Below are 24,582 nucleotides of genomic sequence, written 5' to 3'. Positions count from 1 at the left end.
TGGCGCCTCAGAGTGTTAGGTGCCAGGCCCTTGTCCAAACCTTCCTGCAGGAAGTCCAGGATGACAGGAACCGAAGCAAAGGGCGCAGACGTACCATGAGCAGTGCACCAACTGGCGAAGGATTTCCAAGTGGCGTCGTAGATGCGCGTCGTGGACTGCCGTCGTGATGCTTGGATGGTGCCAATCACCTTGTCTGACAACTTGCCTCTGCTCAGGAGATCCGTCTCAAGTGCCAGACGGCCAGCTGAAGCCACTGGGGCTCTGGATGTTAAAGGGCCCCCTGGCTGAGAGAGATGTCCTGTGGAGGAATCCGCCACGGTGGTGTGATCGAGAGACTCACCAAGTCTGCAAACCAGGTTCTCCAGGGCCAGTACGGTGCTACCAGCAGCACCTCCGCCTCCTCTGATAGGATCTTCCTGATGACTCTGGGAAGAAGAGGTAGCGGGGGGAAGGCGTAAAGCAGACCTTTCGGCCACGGGCCGTGCAGCGCGTTGACTCCTTCCGCCCTCAGGTCGTGGAACCTTGTGAAGAACCGCGGAAGATGCGTGTTGGCCGCGTTGGCGAACAGGTCCACCAGCGGATGTAGATGCCACTCCGAGTGGTCGACTGTGGATCTGCTCAGCCAGTCCGCCTGGGTGTTGCTCGTGCCCGAGATGTGCTCCGCCTGAAGAGAAAGAAGATACCTCTCCGCCCATCGACCCAAGAGCTCCGCCTCCTTCATCAGGGATCTGGAGCGCGTTCCCCCGTCGATTGATGTGCGCCTTGGTGGTGACATTGTCTGTCATGATGCGCATGTGGTGGCCCTGAACGGTGCTCTGGAAGCGCTTGAGCGCAAGCCTGACTGCCCTCAGCTCCAGCCAGTTGATGCTGTGAGCGGCTTCGGAAGGGGACCACCTGCCCTGTGCGAGCTGGTTGTGGCAGTGGGCCCCCCAACTGAACAGGCTGGCATCCGTTGTGATGGTGAGCCTGACTGGCTCCTTGAATGGTGACCCCTTTAACAGGGCCGGAGACAACCACCACTGTAGAGAGCGACGTACCTCTGCCGGAACTGGAATCAGTCCTGTTGAGCTGCTTTCGTTTGTTCTTTGATACGGAAGCAGGAACCACTGAAGGGAACGGGAGTGAAGTCTCGCCCAAGGCATGATTGACAGGCACGAGATCATCTTGCCGAGGAGCTGTGAGAGCTGAACCACCTTGACTAGTCGTGACTGCTGCACCTGAACGACCATCTCCCGAAGGCTGGCCACCCTTTCCGGCGACAGGGATACCGTGCACGAGGTGGTGTCGATGACGGCCCCTAGATGTTGCAGTCTGGTCGTGGGAACGAGATGACTTTTTTCCAGGTTGATGGTGAACCCGTGGTCCCGGAGCGCCTGAATGGTGTGTTCTAGGTCGCTGACAGCTTGTTGATGCGATGATGACAGAATGAGAACATCGTCCAGGTAACAGTGGAGTCTGACCGGACGTAACCGTAGAAAGGCCACCACGGCTGCGAGAACCTTTGTGAATGTCCTGGGCACCGATGACAGGCTGAATGGCAAGGCCCGGTACTGGTAATGAAGGCCCGCGTAAGAGAACCTCAGGAACTTGCGGTGGGCTTTGCGGTTAGGGACGTGGAGGTAGGCCTCTTTGAGATCTATGGACGTTAGTATATCGCCTGGTCTGATGCACCCCAAGATGGACTGGAGGGACTGCATCTTGAACCTGCGATATGTCACGTGGTAATTGAACCTCTTTAGATCTAATATCCCCCTCCACCCTCCTGAGTTTTTGGGGACCAGAAACAGGATGGAGTAAAACCCTCTTCCCTCCTGGCCTGCTGGGACAGGCTCTATGGCCCTGATCTCCTTGAGGTGCCTTATCTCCTGTTCCATGAGGGATCTTTTGACTAAGCCTGAGGGAACTGGACACCGGATGAAGTGGCGGGGAGGGGGGACCAGAATTCCAGAGTGAGACCCATGCGGACCGTTTGAAGAACCCACTGGTCCGACGTGGTCTGCTCCCATTTGGCGTGAAACAACTGCAGCCGCCCTCCTATGGGAGCTGACCTGTGATGGTCATTTATACCTCCTAAAGGGTCGGGAGCCGGAGCCCCCCCGAAATGGCCGCTTGGAGAAGGGCTGCTGGCGACCTCTGTCTCGAAAGGGCTGACGGTCCTGGGACCGCTCACCCTGCTGGGGATACGCCCAATGATAGGGGGCAGAGCTGGTGGAGGGCTCATTGCTCCGAAAGGCCTGCCTCCTGTAAGAGCCAGGACCCTTACGATCAGGCTTCTTGGCGACTGATGGCATCACTTTCTTTTTGTCCTTGTTTTCCACAAGGACTGGATCAAGGACCTCACCAAACAGCTTGTCCCCTTTAAAGGGGGCAGTAACAAGCTTCCATTTGGAGCGCATATCCACATTCCAGTGCCTAAGCCACAGGAGGCGTCTGGAAGTAACATTAGACGCCAGGGCATGCGAGGCAAACTTAGCAGCATTCAGAGTGGCATCAGCAGTGCACTCTGTGGCTGCCATGATCTTATTGATATCCTGCCTCACTTTAACGTCCTTGGCAGGTATCTTCCTCAACAACTGCCTCAGCCACAGGAGAGCAGCCCTGGAGAAAAAGGAGGCAGAAGCGGAGGACTTAATAGCCCATGCAGCTGCCTGATGGGTCTTGTGACAAGCAGTTTTGGTTCTCTTGTCCTCAGCCTTGAATGAATGAATGAATGAATGAATATTTATTTCTTAGCCGCACCCTCTCCCGAAGGACTCGGGGCGGCGTACAATAAAACATATAAAATACATATCTGGACAGGACATACATATAACAAAGACGTGTATAAGGCGTATACAAGGAGGAGGTAGGCTGATAGATAAAAACAATTAAAATCACAATATTTAAAAACCCCAATAAATAAATTCAATTAAATTACACTAATAAAAACCCGTCAGGAGCGATATAGTTAGATCATGGTTGAGCCAGGCCAGCTACTTGGAATAGGTGGGTCTTGAGCTTAACTCGGAAGGAGCGGAGGTCAGATGTAGTCCTAATATCCGGAGGGAGGTCATTCCACAGGGCTGGGCCCGCCACAGAGAAGGCTCTACTCCTAGGCGCCGCCCCTCGACACTGTCTGGTGGACGGCACCTGGAGGAGTCCCTCTCTGTGCGAGCGAATTGGTCGCAGGGATGTATGGGGCAGAATACGATCCCGCAAGTAACTAGGTCCTGAGCCATGGAGCCCTTTAAAGATAGTTATCAAAACCTTGAAACGCACCCGATAGATCACAGGAAGCCAGTGCAGCTCGCGCAGGAAAGGTGTCACATGGGAGTACCTAGTACTCCCCATAATTACCCGCGCGGCTGCGTTCTGGACCAACTGTAGCCTCCGGGTGCATTTCAAGGGAAGCCCCATGTAGAGAGCGTTACAGTAGTCCAGGCGAGACGTCACCAGCGCATGAGTGACTGTGCGTAAGGCGTCCCGGTCCAGTAGGGGGCGCAATTGGCGCACCAGGCGAACCTGGTGGAACGCCCCCCTTGCCACGGCTGTCACATGGTCATCCATGGACAGCCGGGCATCCAGGAGGACGCCCAAATTGTGCGCCCGCTCCTCGGGGGCAAGTTGAACGCCCCCGATGGCCAAGGATGGAATTAATTGGCTGAACCGGGGAGCCAGTACCCACAGCCACTCCGTCTTGGAGGGGTTGAGTTTGAGTCGGTTGCCATCCATCCAGACCCGTACGGCTTCCACACACCGGGACATCACTTCGACGGCCTCGTTGGGGTGGTTCGGGGTGGAAATGTACAGCTGAGTATCATCAGCGTACAGATGATATCCCACCCCAAAACCACGGATGATCTCACCCAACGGCTTCATATATGTGTTGAACAGGAGTGGCGAGAGGACCGACCCCTGTGGCACCCCACACGTAAGGGGGCTTAGGGTCGACCTCTGCTCTCCTGCCAACACATGTTGTGTCCGACCGGAAAGGTCGGAGCCGAACCACCACAAAACAGTGCCCCGGACCCCCAACCCTTCCAGTCGGCGCAACAGGATACCATGGTCGATGGTATCAAAAGCCGCCGAGAGGTCTAATAGGACCAGGATAGAGGAACAACCCCTATCTCTGGCCCTCCAGAGATCATCTACCAACGCGACCAAGGCCATCTCCGTGCTGTGCCCGGGACGGAAGCCGGACTGGCGCGGATCTAGATAATCACCACTAGCGCGGATCTAGATAATCACCACCACCAGCCCCTCCAACAGGTCAGGAGGGAGCACAAAAGAGGAGGTAAGAGCCGCTACAGGGGGATCGATAGGAGGGAGCTTGAGCAGATCCTCCAGGCTCGCATCCACCGTGTATAGCCTCTTGTCATGGCTGCTGGGGGTAGCCATGGTAGCTGGCTGCGCCCACTGTCTTTGAACTAAATTTAGGAACATCTTGGGCACGGGAACTATTTCCTGGACCGAAATGGGTTCCTCAAAGAGATCCCCAGATAGATCATCAGGGTCTACAGCCTCTTGAGCTGGGGGAGTGGACCCCATGCGAGTTGAGATCTTAGCCTTATCTAAAATGGTTTTGAAGTTATCCAATTTAAATAAGCCTGAAAAGGCCGGCTTTTTGGCGGGGCTTGCCTCATCCCCCGAGAATTCAGCTTCCTGCCTAGGAAGAATATCCTCTTGCTCCTCCCAGTCTGACTCATCAGAGGCCACTGAAGAATGCAGGGACGGGGGTGGAAGGCTAGGAGTCATCTCTCTGGAATCCTCCTGGGGCTGCAAATGGTGGGTCTTGCGAGTGCGCTTGCCACCCTTTCGCATGCCTGCCTCAATGCCCTGGGAAATGGCCCTGTTAATTACTTCCTGCATTTCAGTGGATAAGTTAGGCCCTTGGTCCTCAATGGGGCGAACCCTTTGAGTGGGCCCGGAGATCGGCTGTTGAGGGGCTAAGGGCCCCATTGGAGCTGGTCCCTCCTCCATATCAGAGGGACAGGCAAAGAGATCAGCTTGATCAGCCATGGAATGGCCTGGAGAAGTTGCAATGGCCAAGGAGTCCCCTTCCTCTTCACTATCAGAAATGGGGCCTCCCTGGGCTGGAGGAATTTCCCTGGAGGGCTCCCCAGGAGACACCGAAAGGGAAGATTGGGCCTGCTGTTAGGCTTTGGAAAACTGTTTTTCTAAGGCCTTCTGGCGCCTTAATGCATCTTTGTCTAGGCCTGAGCCCTGCTTGGGACCATGCCTGGAGTAAGGCTTACTCCCTCTAATGGCCTCCCTGGCAGCTTTCCCGGCCTGTCTTACAGGGGCTCTGGAAGAGACACCCTCAGAAGTCTCAGGGGCCTGATCTGCCATGGTAACAATCACTGGATAGGACAGTAGGGGGATGGGAAGACCACCACTCACCACCTCCAGAAAGCCCACCGCAGTACGATGCTCCTGAGGAGACAGAAAAACTGCAAGGCCTGAAGTAACTTTGGAAATTTTGGCGCGAGCAGAATTTGCTCCCAGCGCCTGCAGGAGAGTAAGGGAGGCGACCCAGCAGGCCACGATCCCATGCCGCTATCACTTGCTTGGATTGGGGCCCAGGTCGCCGGTCACACCGGCCAAGTCTGACTCCACGCGGCTCCTGCAAAGAGTCAGGCACCAGGCAGCTGCGGCAAAACTTTTAAACGAAGAAACGGAAGGTTGCGCAATCCAAAATGGCGGCCGGAACTCACCGCTGCTTTGCGCGCCAAATTTGAAGAGGGAACAAGCCAAAATGGCTGCCCTGGAAGCCCGCGCCGCAATTTGACTTGCTAGAAGCACAAACTGCAACAGCGGGCTTCCAGCGGGAATTGGCCCCCAGTAGGGGTGCCCAACAGCGCTGGCGTCGGCACTCCGACCCACGCGCTTCCCCCAACAGCTGCCTGCGGCTTCGAGGAGCCAGAGCAAAGCCCCGGACTCCAGGAGAGCCGAAAAGGTGAGAAATACCAATTAAAAAGGGAAAAAAACAAACTTAATTTAAAACTCACCAGCCTGCTCTAAAATATCCTTAATTACTATGTGTTAAAAAATATTCTTCCTCTGGAGAGTCCAAGGAATCAATCTTAGAACTGGAGAAAATTTTAAGCGCGTCCACTGGGCTAGCTGAATTGAAAAAATCTGAGGATAGTCAGCACCAGAGGCGTGGCTTAAAGTTTTCAATTCAGTTCTGGGCAGATTGGCTGTGTTTAACCCTTCATTGGACTCTCCAGAGCAGCGCCCTGGAAAAGGCCCTATTCCTAGGCACCGCCCGCCCGCACTGCTTAGCGGAAGGTACCCGGAGGAGTCCCTCTCTGTGAGAGCGGATTGGTCGCAGGGATGTGTGGAGTAGAATGCGATCCCGCAGGTAACTAGGTCCCGAACCATGGAGCGCTTTGAAGATGACAATCAGCACCTTGAAACGCACCCGAAAGGCCACAGGCAGCCAGTGCAGCTCACGCAGGAAAGGTGATACATGGGAGTACCTAGTACTCCCCATAATAACCCGCGCGGCTGCATTCTGAACCAGCTGGAGCCTTCGGGTGCATCTCAAGGGGAGCCCCATGTAGAGAGCATTGCAGTAATCAAGACGGGAAGTCACCAAGGCATGAGTGACTGTGCGAAGGGCATCCCGCTCTAGTAGGGGGCGCAATTGGCGCACCAGGCGAACCTGGTGGAACGCCCCCCTAGCCACGGCCGTCACATGATCATCTAGCGACAGTCGGGAATCTAGGAGGATGCCCAAATTGCGTGCCCTATCCGCCGGGGGCAGTTGTTCCCCCCCCGATGGCCAGAGATGGAACACATTGGCTAAAGCAGGGCGCCGGTAGCCACAGCCACTCCGTCTTGGAAGGGTTGAGCTTGAGTCTGTTGTCGCCCATCCAGACCCGCACGGCTTCGAGACACCGGGACATCACCTCGACGGCTTCGTTGGGGTGGTTCGGGGTAGAGATGTATAGCTGAGTGTCATCTGCATACAGATGGCACTCAACCCCGAATCCTCGAATGATCTCGCCCAGCGGTTACATGTATGTGTTGAACAGGAGAGGTGAGAGGACTGACCCCTGTGGCACTCCGCACGTGAGCGGCCTCAGGGTCGACCTCTGCTCCCCCGCCAACACACATTGCGTCCGACCGGAGAGGAAGGAGGAGAACCACTGCAAAACGGTGCCCCTCACCCCCATCCCCTCCAGCCGACGCAATAGGATACCATGGTCGATGGTATCGAAGGCCGCTGAGAGATCTAACAGGACTAGGATGGAGGAACAACCCCCATCCTTCGCCCTCCAGAGATCATCCACCAACGCGACCAAAGCCGTCTCAGTGCTGTGGCTGGGTCGAAAACCGGACTGGCGCGGGTCTAGATAAGTAGTTTCCTCCAGGTGTCGAGGGAACTGTTGTGCCACCACACTCTCAACAACCTTCGCTAAAAAGGGAAGGTTGGAGACAGGACGATAATTGGCTAACTCTACTGGGTCCAGGGAAGGCCTCTAAGTAGGGGCTTCACCACCGCCTCTTTCAAGGCGGCTGGTAGGAACCCCTCCCTCAGCAAGGCATTCACCAGCCCCAGGAGCCAGTCTCGTGTAGCCTCCCGGGTTGCCAGTACAAGCCAGGAGGGACACGGGTCCAATAAACATGTGGTGGCCCGCAGTCGCCCGCATAGCCTGTCCATATCCTCGGCGGCAACAGAGTCAAACTCCTCCCAGAGTGGTACCTCAAGACTCGCCTCCGGTGTCTCCCCAAGATCACTGAGGGGGACCCATTCGCTCCGGATCTGAGCGATTTTGTCCTTCAGATATTCCCCAAATTCCTCTGCCCTACCCTGCAAAGGGGCTTCCCGCGGCCTCTGTGAAAGGAGGGAGCGGGTCACCCAAAACAGGGCGGCAGGGCGGTTTTCTGCGGACGCAATAAGGGTGGCGTAATATCGACGTTTAGCCACCCTTAGTGCCACAAGGTAGGTCCGTAAATGGGCTCTTACCTGTGTTCGGTCAGATGGTAACTTTGGTAACTTTGTACAAGTACAGTTACAACAACATTCATTTACCAGGATAAAGGACCTAACTTACTAAGTTCATCTATCAATAAACACATTAAAATGAGAACTTATGGTCTCAAACACTAAGGTTTCTGAGGTCTGGTTCAAATATTTTGCTAAATCAAAAAAAAGGTAGTTCTGGTTTGTCATATTGTATGAATATAGTCATCATACTTTATTAAACATGGATTATGATTTATTTATTATGTTGTATAAATCCAATAAACCAAAATGAAAGAATCCATGGCTTAGTAAATACATACATCTGGTAAAAAGGAAAAAGGGATTAGTCTGTCTAGCCTTGGATCACTCAATAATATTAAAACTACAACCTTGGTTTCTGTCCTTCATTCCCCTTCAAAGAAATGGGAACAAAACACATGCTGTAGGACTCAGCAACTGAAATCAAAATATGCAGGGAGCCATTCACATTACCGTTGTCTGCAACTCTTTTAAACAGACATGAAGCTGCCCTCCACAACTGCCATGCAATTCTGGAAAAGGATGTATTTGGTTTAAGGAGTATCACACAGGTAATACGTTTGCAACCTAGAACAATCAAAAACACCTTTTCCCCTTTCAAATTCAGAGCATTGCTTAACTTTATGTTGATGAGCTCCTCTGGATCCCTTCTAGAGGAACCTTATATTTTCTCTATGTCTTCCCCCACAGTAAAAACACAATCAGACAAAACATGATAGAACCCCTTCCTTGGAGTACAATGATAGCAAGAGCTCTATTGAAATGTAGTCAACAATAAGGTCAGCAACTCATGGAGTCATGCCTGCAAACAAAACAAGTGTGGTCCTTGACAGTGCCAGTTAAGGGACTAAAGAGGTTCTGGTGGAATGCTAAAGAAGCCAAAGCTTTCAGTGCACTTTCTACTGCAATTATTGTTTCCTTAACTTCTTGTGGTTTTCTGCTACTACATCTACCAGTGAATCCACTCACTTCTACTAAATTCCTGCAGCAAGGAATTACAACTTTATAACTGAAACAATTTCAGTGTTTCTGCCTCAACAATTCAGCAAGAGCACCGCTAGTACTACTATCAGGCACTGATAGGTTGCATTATCAAAATAAAAGAAGCTACATTCTAGGGCCGTGATGGCGAACCTATGACATGCGTGTCCAAAGTAGCATGCGGAGCCATGTCACCTGGCATGCAGGGTATTGCCCATTCTTCTTCCGGGTTTCTGGCACACATGCGCGTGCGATGATCAGCTGGTCTTTGAGCGTACAGCAGTGCCGGTAACTGGAAGAGCTGGTCTTCTGTTTTCTGGCATGAGCATGCATGCCGGCCAGCTGATCATTGCAGTAACTAGAAGACTAGTTTGCCAGTGCACATGCGCGCGCTGGAAACCGGAAGTTCATTTTCTGGTGCATGCATGCCCCCTGGGCAGCTCCTCTTTCAGGATTTGTGCACCCACTCCATTTTTGGCACTCGGTGCCATTTTCGGCACTCCGTGCCATCACTGCACTGGGATCAGGGTAACAAAGACTAACCGTTATAAAAGCAATGAACTAATTTAAGCCAGTTTGCACACACGCAACTGCATCTTTGGTTCACTCAACTCCTATTCTGTATTGTCATTAAACGATTTGTTTTTATTTTTCACAACATTTTTTCTTTCTTCAAGCGTCATGGCAGTGAACTGCATGAACCAGATTTCCTTAATTTAGTAGAAGTAAATTGAAGAAATTAAGGAAATAATAATTCTAGTAGAAATGTTTCATTTAAAAAAAAACATGGTCTAAAATAAAGTGGCTTTTTATTTTATTCCTACTCCTGTCTCTACCCCACAAGCACTTGTAAAAAGTAATCCTTTACTTACTGCCAGGCCTTTAAACAACTCTACTTAGTGGGAAAAATGCTAATGAAGACCTTTCTATCATCCTAAATTTTACAGCATTATTCATGCCTCTCTAGATTACAACAATAAACAGTATTTGGGTCTGTCCTTCAAAATTACTCAGAAGTTATAGCTGGTACAGTATGCAGGAGATCCAACCCTTTAAGAGTGTTTCAAAATTTGCCCAAGTACAACCACTACTGCAAAAGCCTCAGTGGTGGTCAATAAATTTCTGGCCATAATTCAAGCTATTGTTGTCTCTTCTAATTCTAAAGTCCTACAGCACTTTAGCTTCTTCATTTCCTATTACTTTGTCTAGCTTGTAATAACACAATTCTTGCTTGTCAGAAAACAGTGTTTCTTTCAGATATTTCAATGTATCATTTTTGTCATGAAGTTGTTTCTAATCAGTCTGTGCAATCTAATTAATTGGTCAGCTTCTTTGCAAAGAGATCATTTGCAGTTGGTTGCAGTCTTCTCAGTACTGATTTTATATGCATTTGTAGTTAGTATTTAGTCTTGTGCAGCAAGAATTTGGCCCTCTTGTCTCTTTCTTCAACTTTTCTTCTTTTAGCCATTGCCAGATCCTGTCATTATCTACTTTGCCTGCTAGTTCTTTATGTACTGACTATATAATATTTTTACTTGCGATGTCTCATTCTAGTCTTTATTTGTACTTTTTTATAGACCAGTTTGATCTCTTTGATATTTAGAAAGTTTTCATGGTATGCTAGCATCTTCCATTCTGTTCTATAGATGACTTCTTTTTCTTCTTTAACTGCCTGATGTACTTGCAATATTCTAGGCTAAACTATGCTCTTTGGTAAATAGAATCTACCTGGATAAAACCTGGATGAAAGGCCATGATTCATTGTCATTATTTTTCTGACATTCCTATCCCAGGCTCTTAGTTCTGCTTGAATCCAGTCCACTTTTCCAAATACATATCTAATAATTAGAATTGCCCGGGTATTAATTTTCTTGATAGTATTTTCTCCACTGAGTTTAGACTTCAAGAACTTCTTCACCCTTCTGATATATTCATTACTAGCCTTCTTCTCAACTTTAGTGTGCTTGATGTTGCCAATCTGAAGGATGCCCAGGTGTTTGTAATGATTTTCATCCAGATTCTTGATGTTATTACCATAGTCATCTTGGTTCCTTTAATTTTCATTATTTTTCCCCTGTTGATGGTAAAAGTGGCACATTTGTCCTGTCCAAACCCCATTTCAGTATCATTGTTACTACCATTCAGCTGATGCTTATATTTAATAGTACAGCATTGGCATCTTTTAATACTTGTGTTAGCTGGTTTTAGGGCAGGGGTGTCCAAACTTGGGAACTTTAAGACTTGTGGACTTCAACTCCCAGAATTCCCCAGCCAGCTGGCTGGGGAATTCTGGGAGTTGAAGTCCACAAGTCTTAAAGTTCCCAAGGTTGGACACCCCTGTTTTAGGGGGTGTAACAAATCTCAATGCCGACAAACCTATTCTGTTGTTTTGTGATGTTAAATAAAATCAGTTATTATTTGTTTCCATTCTTCTTGTTGTCTAGTTGGAGGTCTCTGTTCTTTCCGAAGAGAAAGCAGGGGACAAGGATCCTGGTTTGGGAACGAAAACAGTTCAATAGAAATGCTGGCTTCCTCTGCTACCAATCCCCCCTGCTTTGCCTTTACTGCCTGAACTATTTCTAGCAAAGAATCAATTTCTATGCTCTAGGAAGATCTTTGCAGTTCTTCCAATTTTCTATCTGTGAATACTTCATTTCATATTATAAATCAACACAGATCTGTTCTGTTGTTCTGTTATTTCTGATTCTGGGTGTTGTTCCTTCCAGAACTGGTGCATTCTTTTTAGATATCCTCTTCTCTTGGCTTTGTAATAGCAAATAATCACTTTTTTGTTAATATAATGATTGGTAATCCGGTTTCTGTTAGAATGTTTTGTTTTCATTCTATTTTGGCTCTATCTACAGGCTGTATGTGGAGTGTTTTGGTAACTGAACTGCATATAAACTGCAATAAATAAAATTAACTTCTGATGCAGCTCAAAAATATGATGACAAAACTCCATTGACAAGAGAGAGCGAAATCAGCTTAGCCCGGACCAAGAAAATTGAGCAGCCATAGAATACTGAATTTTAGAAGGCAAAAGTTAATGGTGAAGAAATGAAATAGGACATCAGGGAGGAGGTTATGTCTGAATAATTGGTTGAGACTACTAAACAAAAACATCTTAGCTGCTAAAAGTTCGTACTGTGAGGAAGTTGATGATTAAAGCGGAATGAAGAAAAAGCCTTTTCATATAAATTAACAACACACCATGTGATAGTAAGTTTTCCTATGCAAGGAAATTCCACTGAGAATGCCTGTACAGGGGCATACCTGGATCCTTATAGAGGTCCTATCAATAACCTGTGCCTCGTGTGTATTCACTCATTCAGGTCACATGAATTGGTCACTTTCACTTCAGAGCATTTTCACAATCTGATCCATTACATAACTGACTGAAACTGAATCCTCTGGAAATTCTGAAATAAACTAGTAAGTAAATAGGTTTATATATTACATTACCTATTTGATAGGTTTGGGTTCAGTATGTTGTAGAAGCAAGGCACTGTGGCTTGTAAACTAAAATAAATTGTATGTGCTCTCTCTCCTTGAACTCAGTTATGAGGCTTTCAGGAAAGTTTTAAAAATAAATCAGATTCTCCATGATTTTGGCCATCACAGCACTTGAATATTTTGCATGATTTAATTTGCAACTAAATGTAATCCAGATTTTTTTTTCTTCCAGGTTAACATTAAAGTTTGCAACAGAAATTACTGAACTTATCTTCAGTTTCATGGTTTACCCACTCTTAAGTTCTCTCCCCAATATTTCTGGGTTTCTAATGCAGCAATAAAGAACATTTGGCAGAAATGGATTTAAGATGAACAACTGGAATATCATTTACATAAATGGATTAAGAGCATATAACTGTGAAGAAGAGATTTAACACTACTACATACACGGCATGAGATCAGCATTAGATTTATTATACTTAGAAAAATCTCCCTAATGGAACTTTAAAAATTAATCACTTCCTGTGATTTTTAAGAAATGCCCTTCCTAGCAAATGCAGTAAATTTGTTTTTATAATTGTTTGGTCAAAAGCAAAGAATCTAATTCTCTGTCAGGCCTTCAATGAGATGTCATATTTTCCTATATTTGTATTTCCATTGATACTGTAGTTTTCAACCATTAATTTCAATCAACTGATGAAAAAAAGATATTAATAATGAAAGTAAATAAAATAACGATCTCACTTAGCAGTTTACAGAGTCAGCATATTGCCCCCAACAATCTGAATCCTCAATTTACTGACTTTGGAAGGATGGAAGTTTGAGTCAACCATGATCTCGTGAGACTCAAACTGCCGTACTGAGAGCAGCCAGCAATCAGCAGAAGTAGCCTGCAGTACTGCATTTTAACCACTGCACCACCATGGCTCATACTACGTCCTTCTGTATGACACCTGGCTTTATGAAGCACATCATACATTTCCTTGTATTTTGTCTTCTATGAAAAGACAGCAACTTCAATAAGTTACAAAACAAGTGCAATCAGACATATGATTACAAATTGAAAATGAGTGCTAAAAACAAATCCTGGATTTTTATCTCAAATGTTCTATCTTATTTAAGTCTATTTTAAAAAGCTTAAAAAGTGTTTCTTCTTTACAACCAAATGGTCCAGAAGAGTTTAATTTAAAGGAAATGTAGATGCTGACTCCCTACAAGAGAGAGAGGGAGAGAAATTCAGTTGATGTAAGAGTGCTAGTTTAAATTGGAAAAGGTAGTATAAATATGGTATAAAATTCTTCCAAACAGGTAGATTTATTGGATGTTAAAATAAACAAAAAAATGTCAGATAACTGGTGATTTAATTTCAGTCACAGCAATTCTGCTCATTTCTCAAAATGTATAAAATGAAATGCTGCAGTTTTGAAGTGTTAATTTATAGTTGTTAATTCTAGTTAAAAGACATATTTTTCTAGTAAAAGGCCTAAATAAAAATATTTACCTAAAAATGAATATACAATTAAGAAGTAACCAAAAAACCTTCAATTAAATCCAGTCAGGAAAAATCCGCCATTAAAATAACAAGCCTGATCATCCTCTAAAATAATTTACTTGGACTTCAGTAAGAAATTAGACAAAGTAGACCACTTACTACTTGATAAAATAGAAAAATGTGGGTTAGACAGCATCACCACCAGATGGATTCATAACTGGCTGACCAACCACACTCAATTTGTAGTCCTCAATAGAACTACATCTACATGGAGAGAGGTATGCAGTGGGGTACCCCAGGGCTCTGTTTTAATAACTTAAATATGAGCCAGCAGTGTGCAGCAGCTGCCAAAAAAGCCAACACAGTTCTAGACTGTATAAACAGAGGGATAGAATCAAGATCATGTGAAGTGTTAATACCACTTTATAATGTCTTGGTAAGGCCACACTTGGAATATTGCATCCAATTTTGGTTGCCACCATGTAAAAAAGCTGTTGAGACTCTAGAAAGCGTGCCGAGAAGAGCAAAAAAGATGATTAGGGGACTCGAGGATAAAACATATAAAAAACGGTTGCTGGAACTGGTTATGTCTAGTCTTATGAAAAGAAGGACTATGGGTTACATGATAGCACTGTTCCAATATCTCAGGGGTTGCCACAAAGAAGAGGGAGTCAAGCCATTCTCCAAAGCACCTGAGGACAGGACAAGAAGCAATGGGTGGAAACTAATCAAGGAGAGAAGCAACTTAGAACTAAGGAGAAATTTCCTGACGGTTAGAACAATTAATCAGTGGAACAACTTGCCTCCAGAAGTTGTGAATGCTACAACACTGGAAGTTTTTAAGAGATTAGATAACCATTTGTCTGAATAGGTGTAGGGTTTCCTGCCTAAGCAAGGGGTTGAACTAGAACAGTGATGGCGAACCTATGGCACGCGTGCCACAGGTGGCACGCGGAGCCATTTGTCAGGGCACGCGCTGGCCAGCTGAGTTCACCCTTTTTAAAAGCCATTTTTCGCCCTCCCCAGGCTCCAGAGGCTTTATAGGAGCCTCAGCTTCCCTGAAGCCTCCGGAGCACAAAAAACCGGCCTTACGGGCAAACCGGAAGTTTGGGAACAAACTTCCTGTTTGCTCGGAGGGTCGTTTTGACTGCTCCGGAGTCTTCAGGGAACCTTCTTAAAGGTCCCTGAAGCCTTCGGAGCGCTTAAAACGACCCTCTGAGCAAACCGGAAGTGACTTCCGGTTTGCTCGGAGGGTTGTTTTGAGTGCTTCGAAGGCTTCAGGGAAGCCTCCTGAAGGTCCCTGAAGCCTCGGGAGGGCTTCCGGGGGGGCGGGGGAGGCTGTTCTCGCCCTCCCCAGGCTCCTATAAAGACTGGAGCCTGGGGAGGGCGAAAAAAGCATGCAAAAATGGGGGGGTCGCGCCTGTAGTGCGTGCATGCACTCGGGGGGGGGGTCGTGCATTGCATTATGGGTGCGGCACGCCTGCACACGACCCCCCCGCGCTCCCCCCACTTATGGCACGCGAGCCAAAAAAGGTTCGCCATCGCTGAACTAGAAGATCTCCAAGGTCCCTTTCAACTCTGTCATTCTATTCTATTCTATTTCTATTCTATTCTGTTTATAGAATTTTTTAAAAAAACTCTGAAAACTGTAAAATGTTTTTTGTTTTTTTTATTATTTATTTTAACCAAAGTATAATGAAATCAAATCTTAGCATGTTTTCCCTAGTAATTAGGTTACTGGGTGGAAAACAAGCTTTATTTGGAGCATGTCTCAGTTATTGTTCCTTCCCTTCCCTCCCAAAAATCCAGTTAGTTAATAATAATTAGTTAATTTAGTTAATAATAAATCTGTTTGAAAAGTTTAAAAAAAATATGAAACTGATATTTCTGAATGTACCTAAAACAAATTACCAGAGAAAATGGCAACTGGAAAACAATATCTAACGTAATTGGTTGAAGAAGGAGAATCACTCTCAAATGTCAATGCAATGAATCAAATAAAATAAAATCTTCCTTTTAAATGCAAAACCTTCCTGAGATACAAGAATTCCCTAAAGTTCAAATTTAGATATTTGCCAAGAAGGTTGATTTTTTTAGGATTATTTAACCCTATACACAGGACATAACCATATAAGAAAAGACAAAACGGGAAAGTATAACTGTCTGTTAGGAATATTAGAATCCTCCTTTGTCCAGCGTTTCCTTTTCCATGATGGACAACCAAATGGAAATGGAAAGCAATAAGACATGCATGACAGAATAGGATAAATCTTGCTTCGTTCCCCATCAGCCAGTACTCAGAGAGCCATGCTGCTTCCAATACTGTAGGTAATATACAACCACTAAGACTGCATATTAATAACTTTTCCCCTTCAGGAATTTGTGAAGTAGTTGTGTACTAGTTAAAATGATAAATGGGAATTACCTTATGAAGGGGTGGATGCTGCTCAGTGAATGATCAGATAAGAAAAGACATAGTCTATAAGGAAACTCAGAAAGGAACTTCTCTTAACTTCTTGGGTTGAAAAAGAGACATGGGAGATTTGTGGTATCAAACTTGCAAGATTCAATCAATGCAGCTTTACAATAAAGTAGAATGAGGTCATCTGGTCGTGTGCCCTGTATGATCCACCTGGGAAGGCTGACATCAGTTGATAGCAAACCCTTTTTAAAGTCAGCCTATGTCCATCACTTTTCCGTGTAGTAACAAATCACACAATTTAACTATGACTACTTCCTTTCATTTGTCCTGAAACACACTATTCAGCTTCACTGGACCATTCTAGTTACTATACCAGGAGAGATGGGAAAATATGCCTTATCCATGTTCTCAGTAGGAATATTACCTGCACCTTTGTCATGTTCCCACTTCAATCTTTTTTAAAAAAAAATAACTGTTAAAAACCATGCTAAACATCCTAATTTTGCCACCCAGGGAAGTTTACTTAAAACAATTTTATGTATCTTATTCTGGACAACATAAATATTGCATTGCTGTACATAATGAAGATCATTATATTCTACTTAAAATGCAGTTTCTACACTTATCATCTATCATATGATATTGATATTATTCAGTGGCAGCAAGCAGACATGGCTGTCCCATATCTCAAAGTCCTCTACTTGCATAAACTCAGTGGTATTCCCACATTTTCTCTGCATATGAAAAGGTAAAGATGTCCTTGAATCAAACTTGATTCCTGATGATTCCATGGACCCACATTTTCTCTGCATATGAAAAGGTAAAGATGTCCTTGAATCAAACTTGATTCCTGATGATTCCATGGACACAAGCATGAATTTATCTTGACAACTATGCAGAAGTGGTTTTCCCCTGCCTTATTCCATGATGTGATTTTGATTTTTTAATCTAGCATAACTTCTCGGTATCCTTTGGCAGTCTTTCAAATGCTAACCAGAGCCCAGACAAGTTCAGCTAGGTTCTGCCATCTACTGAAAGTTGCATCAAAATTACTCAATTGCTAAGAAGATGCAGGAGACATCTTTGTCAACATTTAAATTAGCTTTCTGTTAAGAAAGGAGCAATAATAATAAATAATAAATTTGATGCCACTTAATAAGGGCACGTTTAAAAATAAGATAAGACTCTTCCAATCCCAAGTTAGGCCAGTGAATCAAAGAATGCTTAAAAGGAAAAACAAAAGTAGTTCTGTAGGTTAAAAAGAGCAACAGGCTCAATTAGGGTGCTGAAAAGAAATCCCCGAATTTAATGTGAATTCAGGAGTGTTTTATTCTTTAACCCTAAGAGCACAGCTTAACTCTAAACAACTATTCTTTATTGGAATCCAGCTGTTAAATCACGGGGTCTGAGGGAGGGAGGGAGGAAGGGAGGGAGGGAGGGAGGGAGATCATCTCCTCTATTAAGGAACTTATCTGTGTGGAGAAAATAGAGGAAATGGGAAGAAAGATACAAGCCCTTCAGTATTATAAGAACCCATTTCTTAATTTCAGATTTCCACTGTATAATACAAAAATCATTCAGCTTCCTATTCTTCACATTGCCTCCTAAAAATATTAATCATTAGATTAGAGAAATTATCAATCTATTAGTGATGATAATAAGAGGTGGCTCTTGGAAATATAAAATAAAAGTGAATGATGATAGCAAGAAATTATCATCGTTCACTTTTACTTTATACTTCCACAGGGTACCTTTGTTATACAGCAAGGAGCTTAAGGGTTTTATATCACAGTGGCCAGCACTGAAGCATTTCCTTTGAAACCTGGCAAATGAAGTTGCATTCATCTGATTTAATAATGCATCCATTTTTGGCAATTGCTTATACAAATTAAAGCAGATTCCTGATATTCAGATTTTCTCTAACAAAAAGTGCTGAACATTCCTTGATGTTCTCCATTTGCTAAAAAGAAAAGAAAAGTTGGTAATAAAGTCCAGCATATTACATGCTATTTACCCTGTAAATTGGAAATATTGATGCAAAATTTCAAATCACAATCAACAATCCTTTGTACCTTGCCCATTATCCTTTCAGCACAAAATTCCAATATTATTCTGTGCTTACCTTACCAATCTAGCTGCCTTTGTTAATTCTGAATAATACCAATTTCAGACAAGCTCTTATATGCCTTATATGAGTCAATTTGCTAGCTCAGGGATTCTCTCAGACATTGACCCAATTAGATAGAGAGAAAGAGTGGGAACAGCCCTTGCTGTTTTAAGAATAGAGTAAAATTCTGCAAGATATTAATTGTATTGCCAGCATTCTCATGGAGACAGCAGAAGAGCTCATCTGCCCACTGTCATTTGGGGGGGGGGGGATTTACCGCAAGAGCATCTATTTCCTCACAGACAGAAGGGCTACTGTAGTAAAAAGAAATGAAAAAAAATGCTTTCATCAGACGATCCAATGCAATTATGTCCAGTAGCGAACCTTCCACTAAAAGCTATAGCGTGTGACAAAAAATCTTGTCACTTTTTAAAGTCTAACACATGTAAACAATCATGATGTTAGAATGCAGATTTGGACTTGGATCCCTTTTATGTATCAATCAATGTCTTCATGTGTGTAGTTTACTTGCAACCTTTGGAAAGTTTAAAATTGTTTCCAAAGGGTCTCCCAAGGAAACTGTTAATGGTCCTTGATGTTGCTGGATCGACTCTTTCCAGAACAATAAATTACAGAACAATGTAACAATGAAGTACGAGGTATAATTTACAAAAGTCACGTGGTTTACTTCAGACCCAATGAAACAATGACTTTATCCAACAAGAAACTGGATCTCCACATCTTAATTGCAGAAGTGTACTAGGCTATGCCTTTACCCTGGAAAGAAACAGCTATCAATACAAATGGCAGGCCTCATCGAGGGGAACACTTCATGCCACAATGCTGCAGCCACCATTCCAAAAACAATTGCCTGCTTCCTTAAAGCTGTGACCATAGTATCTGCTACAGTGCCTGTGATTCCACTGTAACGAGATTCCACTGCAAGAGCAACATTGCTAATTCAAAGCATATATAAACACTCATGGTGCCAAGAGTCCGAGGGATGAATATTTCTGCCATTGGTCCCCAACACGCAGTATTGTATTTTCAAGAGATATCCATCCTTAATCCAACTGACGGCGTCACTCAGGTATCGAAGCGATGATACAACACTTGTCTTTATTATAATACTTCATTACAGCGCAGGCTGTATGATATCCTAAGGGCATTTCTCCACTAACAACCTTAAAGCGTCTTCGCAGCATCTTCCAGGCATCACTAGAATGGTATATAGCCTGCTATTGTGCTACAACAATGGTTGGATGACTCTAGAAGGTACTGCAAGTCACAAGTATGGGAATGAATGAAGTAGTATCAGGACTGGAACTGAAATCCATCATGCTAGGGAGGCTCTTTTGTCCTTCCTACTCCTTCCTACTCCACCCCTTAGGAAGAATCCCCGCAAGTATTTCAAGGCTGACAGTCAGCCACACCTCACAGCGTTGCTGCCAGACTTCAAGGGAGCTGCCAGCAACCCTGTCTTCTGCACTTGAGACAGGAATGTTCTGCTGTGCTTTTCCTAAGGAGCCAAGAGACCCAAAAGGCTGCAAAGAGCATCCTGCTTCCCTCACCTCCACCTCTTTTTTTTTACCTGTATCTCTGCCCTCTGAGTCTTCGCATCCTTCCCTTTATCTCCAGGGAGAAAATCAGAGCTGAGGGAAAAGACCACCCTAAACTATCACTATGTGGATGGTGTTGGGGGGAGCGAGGGGTCAGGTGAGATTTACTTTAACGGGAGAGTTTGTTTTGACTTTGCACCTCCGCCATTTTTACCGAGCTCTCCCTCCCCCCCCCCCAAAAAAAAAACCTCGGACCCCAACGAACACCCGTTGTCGCAGCCAAAATGGAGTTTGCCTGTCACTCCCTCGCAGACCTGACCGCTGCCCTGCCCTGCCGAACGCGGCACCAGAACTCTAACGGGAGCGCCAGGATAAAGGGAGGCTCATTGTCCCCCGCGCTTTAGCAAACGGAGAAAACGCTCGGCTTCTTAAAACGGACGCCGGCGCCGAATCCCGAGGCGGGCAACTAGTTCGCTCTGCCTCGGGCGACCCCGCTTCAAGTCCCAAAGCGACAAAGTAACCCGGTCGCTCCGCCGGGCTTTCTGAAAGCCGAATTACGAAGAGAGGGCAGGCTGGGCAAGCCGGCTTCGATTCCCAAGTCCAGGGGAGCGGCTGGAGGTCTGCCAGGAGACCCCCACGCTCACCGGGGGACCAAGGGCAAACTTTAACTAGCTCCGATTCGCCGCTTCTGCCCCTCGCAGCGCTTTCAGTGCCCCCGACTACAGCCCCGTTGCCGTCCTAGCCCCTTACCTTGGCGCGCCTTCACAGCCGCTCCGCCGGCGCGTCCTTGCGGCGGGGCACGCCGCTCCCCATTTTCATCTCCCCAGCGCGCTGCGTGCCGGGCGGTCGGTCCGTCCGGATTCGTCCGCCGTGGCTGAGACTCAGCAGCGCAGGCACGTGCCCGGGCCCTTTCGGCTCTGGCGCCAGGAAACGGCTAGCATCGCCTCGCTTCGTCCCTCTGGCGGGGCTGCCCGGCTCTGCCACTCCGCCACGCGCGCAGCTTTTGGAGGAGGCGCCGCGCGGCGCGGCAGCAGGCTGCCCGTGCGCTGCACGCCGCCAAGCTGAGCTTCAGGCTCCTCGGGGGGGCTGCCGGAGAAGGAGAAGAGAGCTCAAGGAAGGGCTGCAGCGACCCCCAGAGCCCGAGGAAAGGATTGCATTTCATCCCCCCCTCCCCCCGCTTGTTCGCGTTACTTATTGTCGACCTTTTTTTTTTTTTTTTGCTGTCGAGAGATCAAAACGCAACTTAGAACGAGATCTTCCTCCGGGAACTCTGATCATCCGCTGCTTCTCTATCTGAAACTAGAGGTATTTCCGTGGGATTCTTAATCTATCTTTGTCGGCAGATAGTATTCGTGGGCTTTCCGTTTGCAAAGGTACGCGACGGACAGAAATTCAACTGAAGACCGCGTGCAGCAGTCAGGGGTAGCTTCCCCCTGATTGAATTTATGTGCGCTCAACGACTCAAGCCCGAAAGAGATTTGTAGCGAGAGGCGTGCAATATCATTCCGTCCCATGAATACAAGGAAAGGGACTTATTTCTTCCTTAACTCATCCGTAATGTAAGGCACAGCTAATCGGAAAAAATCACATTTGAGTTCCCAGCGTATCTTAATGCCAATGTTTAGTGTTAAATGTATTACCGGCATTAATAACAGAATTATGTGCCAATTCTTATCAATAAGTGGGAGAAAGATTGAATTTCAAAGGAGTAGAATTGAAGGAAAATTTAAATTTCCTGCATCTCTCCCCTTCCTCTTCCTTCCCCTAAGGCCAAAAGCTACGTTCCCCCATGTTCAATTTTCCTAGGGATATTATGCCACAGTGGCTTAAGACCAAAATCCAAAGTAAATTATGCCCAAAGTAAAATGTGGGCATAATAAATGCCATATATGCATATGAATTTTATTCACACAAACTTCTAAGCCAAAAAATTTTAAATGCATCTTTTGCTGAGCAAGCTACAATGAGCTGCAATGCAGGCATTACTAGAGCTAAAAAGCATACAGAAAAGTGTCTTGGAAAGTACACTGCTGTGAGCAGAACATCCTTATCAAAGTGTTGAGGCCATCCTAACAACCAGAAGGCTTCGCTGTTTAACAGACTTTCACATGTTTGTCCTGTGTGCTTTTCCACCAAGATTTCCACCAGGACTGCTAGTACCGGTAGTTATTCCTACAAGTGGAAACTTTCTGGGAAGGCCCTTGAAAAAACGTAATTGGCCTTTTGGAGAATGTAAACGTAAGGAGGACCACTTTGCCAAAGGCAGGCGGACCTTCCCATGTTTCGCACAGCCCTGCTCTAAAACTTAATGAGTTCAGATTCATGCTAAATCAGAACTCTATTAATGCGTACATTCATTAAGAGACATATCCGTACAACCATGCCCTTCACACATCCCATTCATAAATACAACTCTTCAAAAATCCACACATTCATGACACAAGATCAGGTCATTTTACTTTCGCCTTTAATCTCATATTTCTTCTCATCTTTCTTTTTTTAATTGTTTCTGTATCCTTGCACCTAAGCACCAATGCACTTACAAGCATAGACGGAGTCAGCCCTATCAGATTCATTTTGGACCTTGGGAACCTCCAGGGAGTCCAGGTTCCATTCAAAATGGATTGCCCTCTCTGATCATGTCAGTTTTTTTCTGTGGGCAAGATTAGCAGTTTACCTGATTATATAATATATTTAGGAGACATAGGAAAACTCCAAGACAGAGGGGAGTTTGGCTATGTCTTGAGAATTATTGCTGAACAGCTAGGATTCTGTATGTGTGTGTATATCTATCTATCTATCTATCTATCTATCTATCTATCTATCTATATATATATATATATATATATATATGCTGGTTTTGTTGTATTCGGGTCTTTAGCCGTGTAGGATTGAGATTGTCTTGGCAACGTTTCGGCAAGATCTCACTTGCCATCTTCAGGCTTGGGCTTAAAATGGGAACGGAGCTGCCGTCTTTCTTAAATCTTGGTGGGAGGGGATGGGGTGCTGGCTTTGTTTCAGTAAGTGGAATGATTGGTTGTGTGGTTGTATCATGATTGGTAGATTGGTGCTGATTGGTGCTGGCTGTGTGTGCATTGTTGTTTTGTATTGTAACTGCCTGGGTGGTGGGTGGTGTTCGTTTGTTGGCTAGGGCTGGTTTCCAGATGTTTGGTAGGCGGCAGGTATCATCCCCACAACATGAATAAACGTGATGATACCTCCCGCTTTATATATAACAATACACTTTATTGGGGTTACTACAGGTCTAGTATAGAGCTTCATTTATAATAGTTTAAGAAAGCGTCAAGATTGAGAATATGAATTTAGAATTCTGTTTCTGTACCAACCTCTTTCTATTTTTTGGGTTTTTTTAAACACCTAGGGCTTCCAATTTACAAAAAGCATCATTGCCATTTTCAACAGATAGGTAGTATTTGCAAATTTTGCTTTGGAATGCTTTCTTACATTTAAGTTTGAACACCATCTCTCTAATGCAGCCTGCAACGTATGTGATTAAGTCTTCACCATCAGGTGTTTTGGGGGGAAATGCTATTTTCTCTGATAAAATTAGCTATCTGGAGAGCCTTAAAAAGCACTGCCCCCTAGAGTCAGAAACAACTGGAGAGAGAAAAACTTTACCTTTAAAAGATCTGGAATCATCTTCAAATAATTTTCCTTTTCTACAGAATAGGTTTTTTTTCTGTTAGATGTCTTTGAATAAATTTGTTTCCTTGAATCTACAGTTTCCCAATCCTTCACTTTATTCTCATCCTCCACAGAATCCCATTGCCATGCTGATCATGGGCAAAACAGGCAGTGACTCTTATTTCTTCCATCTAACCTCACCTTTTTCAAAAGCCAGCTTAAAATAACAAGCCAGGTTTCAAAGATTGCACATTCTCATCCCTCTTTCTAGTCAGGCAAGTCCTTCTGCTTACAAAACTTGTGGTTTTTTATAACAGGTGAACAGATGGACTGTGGGAATATAGGGGAGGGAGGAATCCACTAACTGTTGTTCTATTTCTGCGGAGGAGGTTTGACTGTGCAGACACATATATTATCCTCGTTCACTTCTCTGAAGCCTTTTTCAAAGGGTTTTCTTTCCCCCAAAGGCTATCTGAAGAGGCAAACTATCCAAGTTACTCAGATACAGGGGTGAAATCAACTTACCTTCGCTACTGGTTCACAAATATACGTGCACACGCCACCTCTGTGCATGCGCAGGATCTTCTGCACATGGGCATAGCGTCAAAAACGGGACATGATGATGTCTGGGCGGGTGGGCTGAGACTCCCACCGCCAGTGCTACAGGTTCGCCTGAACCAGATAGAACCAGCTGAATTTCACCACTGCTCAGATAGCAAGGAAGCAACATGCAGAAGGAAAGCAAGGAATTTTATTTTGAGACAAATGAAGATTAAACTTCACTGGGATATATCCACTATATATATGGATCATTCAAACAAACAGGACAAAACCTAGCTTTAAAAGTTAGGAGTCATTGATAGAAGTAATTTTCAAATTCAAATGTTCATTGGATGATGGAACTTCAGGTTGTAATTGGAAACATTTGTG

General features: G+C 45.3%; 1 protein-coding gene across 1 annotated transcript in view; it reads right to left on the bottom strand.

The window, feature by feature from the left end:
• Positions 1 to 23,667, bottom strand: part of TAFA3 (TAFA chemokine like family member 3) — a 116,297-nt gene extending 92,630 nt beyond the window's left edge. The window contains exon 1 of the mRNA XM_081947488.1: positions 23,647 to 23,667. The gene's annotated coding sequence lies outside the window, so the exon portion shown is untranslated. The remainder of the gene's footprint in view (positions 1 to 23,646) is intronic.
• Positions 23,668 to 24,582: the final 915 nt, after the last annotated feature.

The sequence above is a fragment of the Natrix helvetica genome, assembly GCF_964273705.1.
Source record: "Natrix helvetica genome assembly, chromosome: 3".
NCBI classification, from domain to species: Eukaryota; Metazoa; Chordata; class Lepidosauria; order Squamata; family Natricidae; genus Natrix; species Natrix helvetica.
Note: the sequence above shows the minus strand (reverse complement) of the source record. Positions and strands in the feature narration are given on the sequence as shown.